Below are 12036 nucleotides of genomic sequence, written 5' to 3' on the forward strand. Positions count from 1 at the left end.
TGTCAGGAGGCCAGCCCACTGCGTTTGCAGTGTCCTCATTATCTTGGCTATTTGTTCTTAATAAACTCACTCCTTTCTGAAATTCTCTGTGTCTGGAAATTCTTCTCCAACCGGTGCTCAGACTGCCTCGACAGTGCTGTCTGTCGGTAGGTCTGCCTGTCTGTCGGTAGGTCTGAGGTCGGTAGGTCTGAGGCCCCAAGTCCGTCGTGAGACTGGAGGAAGCACCTGTGATGCAAGACACTCGGATAAAAGCCGGGAAATGTGGCTGTTGCCATGAGCCGCAGTGAACGTGGCACAAAGGTCCAGGTCTTGTCACCAGCCTGGTGGGAGAGGAAAGGCTGCTGGGAGGGAGTGGGACCCTGCACCCACTGCTGGGGCCCCCACGGAGGGCTCTGGCGCCTCTGCCTGGCGCTCCAGCCCCCATGCAAGGCCCAGCGCAGCACGGAGACTCAGGACGTCACCAGCCTGAGGGACACGCGGATCCGGGCTCCGGCAGCCCCACCCTGCAGGCACCGTCTATCTCCCTGCCAGAACCTACGCCCTGGGTGTGTCCCCAGGACCCAGCGTGACGCCTGGCCCACAGTAGGGCTGTTGCCCAGGACACAGCAGGACCACAGGGATACAAAGACCTGGGTTTAGAAAAGTCCAGAATGAGGGCCATCCTGGAGACACGAGGACTGGATTTCACACACACACACGCACACACGCGCGCACGCGCACACACGCAGAGGAGTGGGGGCCCTGTCTCTAAGGCCCCTTAGGCACCTGCACTCCTAGCCCAGCAGCAAGGACCTTACTCAGGGATGCAAGCTAGTTCTGCAGAGTCCAGGACTGGGCCTGTCCCATCGAATCCCCTTTCTTGAGGAGGCTGCCGCTACTCCTGCAAAGGGCCAAGGGGTCGAAATGGGTGAGGGAGGGTCGTTGACGAGCAGCTGAGGGTGGTCCATAGGCCGTGAGTGAAAAATGACCCACCTGGGCATAATCTAGGGTGTAATGATAGACTCTGACCACCAGATGGCGGACAATGATCATCTTTGCTTTTAGTCACAGAAAACTACCGCTACCAATTTAAAACAGCCGCACTCAAGTGTAAAGAACTGCCTGCAATGCAGGAGACCCAGGATCGATCCCTGGGTTGGGAAGATCCCTTTTCGAAGCGAATGGCAACCCACTCCAATATTCTTGCCTGGAGAATCCCATGGACAGGGTAGCCTGGCGGGCTACAGTTCATGGTAAGTGCTGGACACAGCTAAGCAACCAAAAACTCACACATAAAAGAGAAAACAAGAAAGGCTGACACTTCCTGATCATTCAGAACATGCAGGACACTATGCACGTGCGTTTCTTCGTTAACCCAGGCTTCACAGTCGCCCTATGTAGTGTTACTGCCGTTGACAGCCGACACATCCAAGACCCAGAGAGCTCGAATAACCTACCTAAGGTCACACAGCAACCCACAGAGGTGGGATCAAACCCAGGCCTTGTTTTCAGGGTCTGCACTCTGCACCCACTATACTGTCTCCCATTTGCCCTGTTTGATTTCTCATGTATGAAGTTTGGGGTTTTCCCTGCAGCAGTGGGGTGCTTGTCCCAGCTCTTGACAAGAGCTGACTATTGCATTTTCAGGAATTTCTAAACCAGTTGTTATACATGCTGCTGCTGCTAAGTTGCTTCAGTCGTGTCCGACTCTGTGCGACCCCATAGACGGCAGCCCACCAGGCTCTCCCATCCCTGGGATTCTCTAGGCAAGAACACTGGAGTGGGTTGCCATTTCCTTCTCATACATTGATTAAAAAATAAATCATATATTCTTGCAATTAAATTCTATTGAAAACAAAGGTAATGGGACTTCCCTGGTGGTCCAGTGGTTAAGAGTCCACCTTCCGGTCCTGGTGATGGGGGTTTGATCCCTGGTCAGGGAAATAAGACCCCACATGGAGATCCCACATGGCACAGGGCAACTCGGCCCCCTTGCAGCAACTAGAGAGAAGCCCTCATGAGCAAGGAAGATCCTGCGTGCCACTACTAAGCCCCGACACAACTAAATAAATAAGGATAAACAAAGGTAATAAATATTCAAGACATCACCTAGTTATTATTTTACTAAACTTCACTATCGTCTTTGCTCTTCCAACCGTTTATTTGTAGAGTGAAGACACCATATAACAGTTTACTACTGTATATCTCTTCCTCTGGAGGAAGAAATGGCAACCCACTCCAGTATTCTTGCCTGGAAAATCCTATGGACAGAGAAGCCTGGCGGCCTACAGTCTATGGGGTCGAAAAGAGTCAGACATGACTCAGCAACTAAAGAGAGAGAGAGATCTCTTCCACACCCCAGTGCAGTGACTTCAAGTCAGTGGTTTGAAATTGGCCATGGTCGGTGACTTCCCTGGGGGTCCAGTGGCTAAATCTCCAGGCTCCCCAAGCAGGGAGCCGGCGTTCCCTCCCGGGTCAGGGAACTAGGTTCCACCTGCTGCAAGTAAAGATCCTGCCTGCCACAAGGAAGGTGGAAACCCTGCATGTAGCAAGTAAGACCCAGCACAGCCAAATACGTAAGTGTTTTTTTAAAAGAAAGAAAGGAGAAACTGGCATTGGCCACGGTGGGGAAAATGGCCAACACTACGATCTAGGCCTGTTACCCAGAGTCAGCTGTTGCACACTCACACACAGCACGCCCCTGCCTGGAGGGAAGGGCATATGGGGTAAGAGCCACCCTTGGCAAAGATCGTGAGGGCAGAGGAACAGGGGCCAACGTGCAAACAGGGAGCACAGGAGCCAAAGGATGCTGAGCTTAGCAAGCGGGACCCGGACACGCTTAAAGTCCCTAGGGCTTTATGGCCTCCGCTGGCTGACTTCTGGACACAGGAGACTAAGCCTCTCCAAACTGGGTCCTCTGGCTGGTGCCAAGGAGGTAGCTCTAACAATCGGTTTGAGTTTTAAACACGCACAACCCTGGAAGGAACCTCCCCATGGCCGGATCCACCTGCTCGGTGATCTACCTGCTTCAGATGCGGCCGGGGAGGGCGCCCAGGGCTCTGCAAGCAGCGGCGCTAAGGCCCGGGGACAGGGCACCGAGGGCCGTGACGGCTTCCTTCCGCTGCCCAGATGCGGACAGCTGTGCTGGTCAGCAGTTCCCAGCGGAAGTCAAGGCTTCTGCTGCACAAGGACACCGGCCACCTGGCCACCCCAGACCCGGGGAGACCTGAGTCCACATCCCCCTGGGCCCGGGTAACCAGAGCAGGAGCCCTCCCCCGCCCCACCTCCAACCCCCCACCCCCACCCACACTGTGGGGAGGCAGGACCCCAGGCCTCTTGACTGTGGTGTGACTCCTCTCCTAGCCTCAGCTTCCTACCCTGTAAAATGGAAAGATGTGGTTTTCAAGGGTTGTTTTTTTTCCTCCCTTCTTGCCAGACAATGTACTGGAGATATTGGGGATGTACTGGGTAGCATTTGGAGGTGTCTGGCTGGGGGACCCCGTAATGCCTGGGTCCTGCTCCTTCAGTCACCCTTGGCCTTCCTGGGAGGTGCCCTTGGGAATAGTGGACAAACAGGACGCAGAGCCCTTGGTCCCTGGGTGGCTGGTGTCCAGCAGGACCTGCGGGACAGCTGAGCTGGGGAGCACCACTGGCCTGAAATCTGCAGATGGTCATCCATGCGGAGCTGAGGGACTGGCTGGGACACTCTGGGGCACTTCTGGGGTGCAGGCAGGCCATCGGGGCAGCCGCTGAGTCCCCCCATCCACTGGCGGGTGGAGACCGGCAGAAACACACAGGGCTGGACATGACCCTTCAAAGGGAGAGCAGAGATATGAACACAGTGGCACTGCCTGACATTTGCCCTTCTTTTTAAAAAAACAGATTATTTTTTACAGCAGTTTTCGGTTCACAGCAAAACTGAGCAGAAGGGGCACAGCATTGCCCTCTGCACCCTGTTCCTGCACCCCACTTCCCACACACACACAGCACCCCGTTACCAACGTCCCCCACCAGAGTGGCACATTCATGACTTAATGGACCTTCACCAACACATTAAAATCACCTCAAATCTGTAATTTACATCTTGGCAGTGTGCATTCTGTGGGTTTGGGAAACTTATGTGATATTTACCCACCATTATAATATGATCCAGAGTATTTTCACTGCCCTGAAGATCCTCTGTGCTCGCCTCTGTATCCCTCTCCCCCCATCCCGATTCGCGGCAACCACTGATGTTTTTACTTTCTCTATCGTTTTGCCTTCTCTGGGATGTCCTATAGTTGGAATCATACAGGATGTAGCTTTTTCAGATTGATTTCTTTCACTTAGCACTTTCACTTAGTAAGATAAATGTAAGTTTCCTCCACGTCTTTTCACGGCCTCATAGCTCATTTCTTTTTAGCACTGAATGATATTCCATTGTCTGGATGTACCCAATTTATTTGTCCATTTACCTCCTGCAGGAAACCTTGGCTTCTTCCAAGTTTTGGCAATTATGAATACAGCTATTGTAAATATCTGCGTGTAGGTTTTTGTGTGGACCGAAGTTTTCAGTTCTTTGGGGGTAAATACCAGGGATCACAAATGCTGGATAATATGATGAGAGTATGTTTTGTAAGAAGCTACCAGAGTCTTCCAAAGCAATGGTAGCATTTTGCATTCTCACCAGCAATGAGCGGGAGTTACTGCTGCTCTCCATCCTCACCAGCATCGGTTGTTGTCAGAGTCTGGGGTTTTGGCCATTCTAATAGATTTGTAGTGGTGTAGTTCACTGCTGGTCAAATTTGCCTTTCCCTAATGACAGATGACATAAAGCAACTTTTCATAAGCTTATTTGCCATCTGTATATCTTCTCTGACAAGGTGTCTGCTAAGATCCTTGGCCCATTTTTAATTGGATTGTTTGCCTTCTTTTGACTTTTAAGAGTTCTTTGTATATTTTGGATAATCATCCTATATTATATGCATATTTTGTAAATGTTTTCTCCAAATCTGTGGCTTGTCTTTTCATTCTCTTGAAAATGTCTTTTTTTTTTTTTTTTTTGAAGTGTAGTTGATTTGCAATATTATATTAGTTTCAGGTATCTAGCATTGTGATTCAGTATTTTTACAGATTATATTCCATTAAAAGTTATCACAAAATAATGGCTATAATTCCCTATGCTATACAATACATCCTCGTTGCTCGTCTATTTTATACATAGTTTGTGTCTCTTAATCTATACCTGGAATTTCCCCTCTCCCCACGAATACCCACTGGTTTGTTTTCTGTCTCTGTGGGTCTGTTTCTGTTTTGCATGTACTTCATTTGTATTGTTTTTTTGATTCCACATATAAGTGATACCATACAGTATTTGCCTATCTTTGTCTGACATTTTTACTAAATATAATACTTCCTAGATCCATCTACATTGCTGAAAATGGCAACATTTCTTTCTTTTTATGGATGAGTAACATTCCATTGTGTGTGCAAATATTATATATACATACATTATATATTCACATTTATGTATATATATGAAACATCTTCTTTATCCATTTCTCTGCCGATAGGTACTTGGGTAGCTTCAAATCTAGCTACTGTAAAGAATGCTGCTGTGAACATTGGGGTAAGCCTTTGACTGTGTAGATCACAACAAACTGTGGAAAATTCTTAAAGAGATGGGAATACCAGACCACCTTACCTGCCTCCTGAGAAACCTGTATGCAGGTCAAGAAGCAACAGTCAGAACCAGACACAGAACAACAGACTGGTTCCAAATTGGGGAAGGAGTACGTCAAGGCTGTATATTGTCACCCTGCTTATTTAACTTCTATGCAAAGTATACCATGCGAAAATGCCACACTAGATGAATCACAAGCTGAAATCAAGATTGACAGGAGAAATATCAACAACCTCAGATGTGCAGATGATACCCCTCTAATGGCAGAAAGTGAAGAGGAACTAAAGAGCCTCTTGATGAAGGTGTAAGAAAAGAGTGGAAAAGGTGACTTAAAACTCAGCATTCAAAAAACAAAGATCATGGCATCCAGCCCCATCACTTCATGGCAAATAGATGGGAAAAAAAGTGGAAATAGTTACAGATTTCATTTTCTTGGACTCCAAAACCACTGTGGACAGTGACTGCAGCCATGAAATTAAAAGACGCTTTCTTCTTGGAAGAAAAGCTCTGACAGACCTGCTGCTGCTGCGTCGCTTCAGTCGTGTCCGACTCCGTGCGACCCCAGAGACGGCAGCCCACCAGGCTCCCCCGTCGCTGGGATTCTCCAGGCAAGGACACTGGAGTGGGCTGCCATTTCCTTCTCCAATGCACGAAAGTGAAAAGTGAAAGTGAAGTCGCTCAGTCGTGTCCAACCCTCAGCGACCCCACGGACTGCAGCCCACCAGGCTCCTCCGTCCATGGGATTTTCCAGGCAAGAGTACTGGAGTGGGGTGCCATTGCAAACCTAGACAGTGTATTAAAAAGCAGAGACATCACTTTGCCTACAAAGGCCCATCTAGTTAAAGCTATGGTTTTTCCAGTAGTCATGTATGGATGTGAGAGTTGGACCATAAAGAAGGCTGAGCGCCAAAGAACTGATGCTTTCAAACAGTGGTGCTGGAAAAGACTCTTGAAAGTCCCTTGGACTGCAAGAAAATCAAACCAGTCAATCCTAAAGGAAATCAACCCTGAATATTCACTGGAAGGACTGATGCTGAAGCTGAAGCTCCAATACTTTGGTCACTTGATGCACAGAGCTGACTCATTGGAAAAGACCCTGATGATGGGAAAGATTGAAGGCAGAAGGAGAAGGAGGCGACAGAGGATGAGATGATTGGATGGCATCACGGAGTCAATAGACATGAACTTGGGCAAACTCCAGGAGAGAGAGGAGGACAGAGGGGCCTGGCATGCTGCTGTTCAGAGATTCTTTCCTCGGCCATGTCTAGTCTACTAATAAACCCTTTAAAGACAGTCTGCATGTCTGAGAGTGTGTTTGATCTACAGCATTTCTCTTTGGTCCCCTTTCTCTGTCATTTCCATCTTCCTGCTGCACTGCGCCCCTGTCCTGGCATGCTGTCAGCTTTATCCATGAGAGCCCTGGCACATTAATCATGCTTGTCTTAAATTCCTGATCTGATCATTTCCTCTCTGCCATAGCTAACGGAGAAGGCAATGGCACCCCACTCCAGTACTCTTGCCTGGAAAATCCATGGATGGAGGAGCCTGCTGGGCTGCAGTCCGTGGGGTCCCTAAGAGTCGGACACGACCGAGCACCTTCACCTTCACTTTTCACTTTCATGCATTGGAAAAGGAAATGGCAACCCACTCCAGTGTTCTTTCCTGGAGAATCCCAGGGACGGCGGAGCCTGGTGGGCTGCCGTCTATGGGGTCGCACAGAGTCGGACATGACTGAAGCGACTTAGCAGCAGCAGCAGCAGCAGCCATAGCTAAATCAGATTCTGATGCCTCTTCTGTCTCTTCCAACTGTTTTTTGCCTTTAGTGTGTCTGACTGTTACTGTTGTTTAGTCGCTAAGTCATGTCCGACTCTTTTGTGATGCCAGGGACTATAGCCTGCCAGGCTCCTCTGTCCATGGGACTTCCAAGGCAAGAATACTGGAATTGGTTGCCATTTCCTTCTCCAGGGGATCTTCGACCCAGGGATTGAACCCACGCCTCCTGCTTGGCAGGCAGATTCTTTACCACTGAGCCACCTGGGAAGTCCCATGTGTCTGAGAGCAGGACATAATGTCCTGGGTAAAAGGAATTTCTGTAAAGTTGTAAACTTTCTCAGGCACTCTAATAACGCAGTAGTGAGGTACAGGGAGGGGAAGAGTTCTACAGCCCAGGAGGTTTCAGTGAGCCTGTGCTCTGGACTGTGAACTTCAGGAGTGTTTCTCAGTTTTCCCCTCTCTCCCCTCTTAAGTGGGACAGGATAGCTAGAGTGGGCTGGAACTGGGTGTTTTCCTTCCCCCAGGTCACTCAGACTCTGATCAAACCCCAGCAGGTTAGGCTGTGGTTAACCATTTCTGCTGAGGGCAGACCCCCCGAAGAACCCAGTGTCTGGTATATTTCAGGATGGTTCACCTCCCTCTCCTCCTGCCAGTATCGTGAGGGGATTGTTCCCCAGTATTCACTGTGGGAACCTGGTCAAGCTCCTGGAGGTAAAACTCATAAAGCATGAGGTCCTTCTAGGACTGGGGTATCTGGAATCTTTAGTGCTCAGATATGTCCACATTGAGCCTCCAGCAATTCATCAACTCCCGTCTGGGTTTCCCTACCCAGCACTGGTTCCCTCAGCGGTGTCTGCTCATGGGTTTCTGCTCTGGGAAGTTGTGATCCTCTGTATTTACCTGTCAGTGGCTTGCCCTGTGACCCCACTGCTCTTAGAGATTGAAGAATCATTGCTTTTGCAGTTTTTTTACTTGTTATTAAGACAGAGCCGCAACTTCATGCGTCTTACATACCAAACCAGAATCATTTTCTCAATTTTTTAAATGTATTCTGACTGCCTTCTGTGTTTATGTGAAGAGCATGGAGTCAGCTTAGAATGTGGTCGGCCCTCTCCAAGAGGAAGGACCCCTTCCCACCTTCTTATCTGTACCTCCCCCTACATTTACCCAAATTCCTTGGTATTCTTCTGGAACCAGAGAGAAGACTGAGTCTGTTGTCTTCCCTCTAACTCACACCAAAAACCAGTTCCCAATCTTACCCCTCCCCCCATCAGAATGATCCTCAGTCTGGGGCCAGACAAGCTCACAGGAGGGGCCCAGGGACAGCCCAGCCCAGCCCAGACGGTCCCAGGGCCAAAACAATGCAAGGTGAACCCCTATGAAGCCCCTCTCCTTACTCAGTTACCATAAAGAAGTTAGAAAGCATAACATCTCCCAAAGAAAGTGAAGTCTCAAAGCCCCCCAGACCCCCACCCCAGTCTGGCAGACATCTGTCAGGCTCTGAGTAGTGGGGCTAGTGGGGGCTGGCCTGGGTTATCCTTCACTAACCAGGCGGACCCCCAGCTGAGCTACCAGGGAAGCCCCATCACTTCCACAGGAGGAGTTAATCCAGCCTCAAGATTAACACAGGTCCCCAGAGTGGCCAGGATGGTCCAGACAGGCCCCCACACCCCATGTCAGCCCAGGGAAAGACAGTCACCCCTGTGCCCACCTCCACAGTAGGGGAGGAGCTGGGTGCAGCTGGGTGGAAACGGAACCAGGAGGAAGGAGCCCCTGCGCTTGCATGCACTAAGATGCCAGTTGTTCTTAGTTCGCACCTGACGCTTAAAACTCAGGAAGAAAGCTGTGGGCCTCTCTCTGCTTCACACATTCTCAGGGGAGCCTCCTTCATACGGCTGCTTCTCTGGGAAAAGAGGATTCATACACTCCTCCTCACCATGATGGGGTGGTCCCTGGTGCCTAGACTTACCTTAAATCCTCTGATGGGGGTGTCTGCTGCTTTTGTGCCGTGGTATCCATTCTCCCAGCAATTGGACCCCACTTTCCCTGGAGGAACCTCCCTCTTGGCCATGCCTATGGTGAACGCCACCCCACCTCCCAAGACTACAAGATGGTAATGACCGGGGACAACGATCCAGAACATTCTGTCAGCTTGTGAAAAGAAGAGGCACCGGGCCCTGGGCTTCAGTGTGTAAGAGCCTGAAGCTACAGGACACACTCAAGTGGCCTGAAGACAGCCAGCTGAGAATCTGGCCAAGCTCGCTGGAGCCCAGTCATGTTGCACCTGAAGCCAGTCTAGACTCTTCCAGCTTTTGTGAACCGACAGATTGATTTCCTTTTCACTTAAGCAAGGCTGAGTCAGATTTTCTGAACCTCATACAACTAATGAAGTCTTCTTCCTTTAGAGTCCTGGGCATTTAAGAATTCTTTGTTTTTATTTTCCATTTGACACTGTAGAGAAATAGCAATTAGCCAAGATCCAATGGTCAGGCTCTCTCGCTCTTGCCCCTGCCCCAGTTCTGTAAACGATGACTTTGCATGGCCTTGTAATGGCTGAGATCACTTACAGCAACGTGCACACGCACCATGATGCACTCTCCTGGCCACGTGCCACCTTCGTTCTGTATACCTGTGCAAGCATCACCTGAACAGCCCTTGTGACTGTGTCAGTCACGGGAGCATAAAGCACGTCTGCCTTGCTGCGGCATCAGCCGTTAGCAAACAAAGCATGTCTGCAGGTCCTCTGGCTCCGTGCATTTTCTTCCAGCTTCCCCGCACCTGCCTTGCCTACCCGGGGTTCAGCGATCAGCAAGACAGACACCCTTTGCCCTATGCACACAGTGCCACACACATATACACACACAACAGGAAAGTATCCAAGGAAAGGTCTAGACCTCATGGTCCCTGAGCCAATAGCCTGCTATGCCCCTGCTCTGCCCTGGGCCTGAAGCTGTTGCCATCTCTTCTTCCAGAATATTCCTTCATGGATGAGGCTGCTCCAAGGCAGTGTTCTCCCAGCTCCCCAAGCTCATCACAGTTGGGAAAGTGACCCTCAATGTACTGGCAACTCCCCACAACCTGGCTGGTCCTCAGCTCCTGACTTTCTCTTGAATCTCCCAGGGGAAACCGGGCCCCCTCCCACCCCCTCTTTCTTCCTGCAGCCCTGGGCTTCCCTGATGTTCCTCCTGCTCTGTTCCCAGGGCCCTGAGGTCCACTGCTCGCCAAGTCTCCTTCTACCCCTGCCTGCAGGGTGGACAAACAAAGGTTGGAGCGAGCAAGATCTCGTCCTTCTGTCCCCATCCCTGTTTTGCCTGCAGGGCCGACTCCTGTTTCTAAACTTAGGCCAGGTTCTCCAAGGCTGATGTCCTGCTCCCAGAACCTAGATGACTGCCTTCCGAGGCCTGTCCTCTCTTGCCTTGTGCCCCTCCCCACCCGCCTCCTGATGCACCTGATCCAGAGCCCATGGGTTCCAACTCTAGACCTTGTTAACTCCCTTCTTGTCTCCTGAGATGGTCCTCAGTTTCAGCTCAACACGAAGATGAAGGGTCAAAGCTGTCTCTCCCCTTACCTGGTCACTGAACACCCACCACCACTGTAGAGTGAGGTGGAGGGGCGAAGGCAGAGGCTGGGACCCCAGGGAGGGGGCTGCTGCTGGGATCCTGGCCCGGACGATGGCTGCACAGGCGGGGAGTTGTGGTCAGAGTCTGGATCTATCTTGAAAGAGGGTCCAGTGGGTTTCCTGGTGGCTTCCACATGGGACGTGAGAATAGAGACAGGGTTGACTCTGGGGTTTGGGCCTGAGCATGTGGAAGGGGGTGGGGGGTCGCCACCCATTGCTCCTCACTGACAGAGAGGGAACCAAAGGAGAATCTCGGAGGCAGGGGCAGCAGAGAAGAGCTGAGTTTGGGGCTGAGAAGTCTGCCACGTCCCCTGCCACACTGAGCAACAGCTGGGGGTGGGCGGGAGGTGTCAATCCACGCGATCTCAGCAGATGGATGAGACCTCCAAGGGGTGAGTGTAGATAAAGACAGGGACCAAGAATGGGGAGAGGAAGCCAAAAGCATGCGCTGGGGACTCTGGTGGGGGCAGAAGCCTCCCCTCCCCGGAAAATAAACTCCAGCTCGATCCCCTGGCTGGAGACCAAACAGAAGGGACTTAACTGGGGAAGGTCAATCTCCTGCCATCTACACTTAGACTCCCAAAACCCCAGATCTTAGAGGCCACAGACCACAGTCCTGGAGGAGAAAGGGACTTGGGGATTGAAATACAAGCAGTATCACTCACGCAACAGCCCAGCCTTGGGTCCTGCCTTTATTGAAGTGGGGTCTCCCCCACCCTGTGATCTGACATGCGCCCCCACTGACAGTCTCCGCTACCCTTGCTCAAGCACCTGAGGCTGCTGCAGAGGGCTGAGTGGGAGAGAAAGGATGCACTGCCCCAGTTCCCACAGCCGGATCGACCCAGCCACCTAGGGCCTGCCTCTAACCCAGGCCAGCGCTGGAAACCCTTCCACCTACCAGCACGAGACCCAGAAGGTGGGGAAAATGTGGGGCCTTTTATACGGTGACTGAGCCGCCAGACCACGCCCACCACAAACTGTGACTGCCACGCCCACAAGCCAC

This window comes from Bubalus kerabau, chromosome 19 (genome assembly GCF_029407905.1).
Source record: "Bubalus kerabau isolate K-KA32 ecotype Philippines breed swamp buffalo chromosome 19, PCC_UOA_SB_1v2, whole genome shotgun sequence".
In the NCBI taxonomy this organism is placed as follows: domain Eukaryota; kingdom Metazoa; phylum Chordata; class Mammalia; order Artiodactyla; family Bovidae; genus Bubalus; species Bubalus kerabau.